We start from the raw sequence: 2079 nt of genomic DNA, 5'->3' as shown, positions 1-2079 counted from the left end.
AATTTTTCTGTTTTCAATGGCAGTAAGCTAGATGATCAAAAATACTATTCAGAGACATCTAGAAATAGAAAACCAGTCACATGTCACCAAGGATACTATGAAAGGAGTACTTCCAGGTGTACATTGCATTTTCAGGTATAGAATTTTTACCTACTTAGTCTAAGAAAATGTTTCCTTTCAACTTTATATCAGCTGACAGTCTAGAGGTACAGGTGGAATTCTTCAAGGATTTAAACATTGGTCTTAGAGCAAAACCTCAGCAACTGTATCAACAATTTCATATAAGATTTTTTAAATTAAATTAACAGGAATAATTTTAGGGAACATCACCATTGATAGTCATTGTTACATAAATTAAGGTGTGTAAAGACACACGAGATATCAAGGATATTGCATCATTTTATGAAAACCATCATTTAGAAATATTTAGACTTTTTCTACCTTTCATCTCATTTGCCCTTGATCCAAGGTGTTGGTAGGTACCTTACCCAGCCCTCTTCACTTCTTTGAGATTTATTATATAGGCTCATCAAATAATTCTGTCAAACATTTTATATACCAACAATAGAATGACTTCATCATAATAGTAAATAAGATTCCAAAAGATAATAATCATATGAGAAATGGCATATTTATGTGCAAGATATTTTTATCTTTTTATAAGTATTAGTGTATTTTTGCCATGAGTTAACAAAGATCATTCTAAACTACTAGCTTTGAAATAGACTGAAGTCCAAATCATCGGTGATGCCCAAAGATGTCATAAGCTATAAGAGAACTATTAATCTGCATTACAGAAAGTATCTGTTCTAATTCTACATTTCATTAAATAATTTTACAATTTTAGACAGATCATATTCCCTTCAAGTTGCTGCTTCTCTTCAAAAAAGGGAAGACTTAACCTTCCTGAAGTGTAATATTTTATAATTCATATTTTTCGTAGGTGAACTGAAAAATAGCAAGTCAACTCAATGACTAAAAGTAATTACAAAAGGTTGTGTTGAAATAAATGTATCTTTAGTCAAAAGAGGAAACACATCCTGGTTTAAGCAAAGAGACATGATGAAACAAACTCATCAGTCATTTGTCTATGTTAGATATTAAATAATTAATAGGCAAAGTGAAGATAGACTGTTCAAAGATTAATTAAAAGGTTGGAGGATAACTACCTCTCTCTACTCTGGAAGAATTAGGAGAATGGAGAAAGAGCCCTCTCCCTGTCTTCTAATATCTGAACCTACCAGAAGAAACAACATTCTTCAGAATCCACCAGATGAGGGCCAAATGCAGGCAACCCATATTTCTTGAGTCTTCAGTCTTCAGCATTTATATTTTGATGTGTCATTTTCCTCAGCATATAGATATAAGAAAAAAACATGTCAATTATTAGAAGCTAATTAGTGACTTGACGTCACTGGACTCTGTTGACCAAGAGACTCAGAGGAGAGTGTGGTGTCAGAAATTAGCCTTTATTAGGGCTAATTAATTGGTTTGCTAACAAGAATTATAGTGAAACACCTTGAGGATTTCACAAATGGACAAAGCAGCCATACTAATGGAAAAGCTTTCTCCTTTCTAGGAAATGTAACATGAAGGGCGGGAGGGTAGAAACAATGAATGATTGGTACTTCAAATAGCTTTTTACTTCAGCAGGGCTTTAGAACAGAGCCTCCGGGAGTGTCAAAAATTTGTGAGGAGTCATTTTGTGCTTCTGTAAAGTATACAGCAGTACAAATATCTTCATATTTTAGAAGTTCCAGGAGAACCACACGCTTGATTTCCAGAGCATGGCAGTGAGAGCTGTTTTACAACAAAATCCTGCAGTCTGTGGATTCTAGTGAAGGGGCTTTAAATCACTGAGCAAAAGTCTAAATATTTTAGTACAAATTTTTAGGAAAAAAAAATGCTGTTGAGTGAAACTTACTTTCTCTTCCCCTGAGATTGTCATTCAAGAACAGAATATTAAAGGGTAAAGAAAGAGGTCTCTTAGAATTTCCATGTTGGTAGAAACACTAGAAATGTGTTAGTTCAAGATCCTAAATTTTTACATAGGTTGAATGAGTTCTTGAGAAATTAATT

This window comes from Condylura cristata, unplaced genomic scaffold (genome assembly GCF_000260355.1).
Source record: "Condylura cristata isolate star-nosed mole 26May11 unplaced genomic scaffold, ConCri1.0 scaffold00045, whole genome shotgun sequence".
Classification (NCBI taxonomy): Eukaryota; Metazoa; Chordata; class Mammalia; order Eulipotyphla; family Talpidae; genus Condylura; species Condylura cristata.
This window is presented reverse-complemented; position numbering follows the sequence as displayed.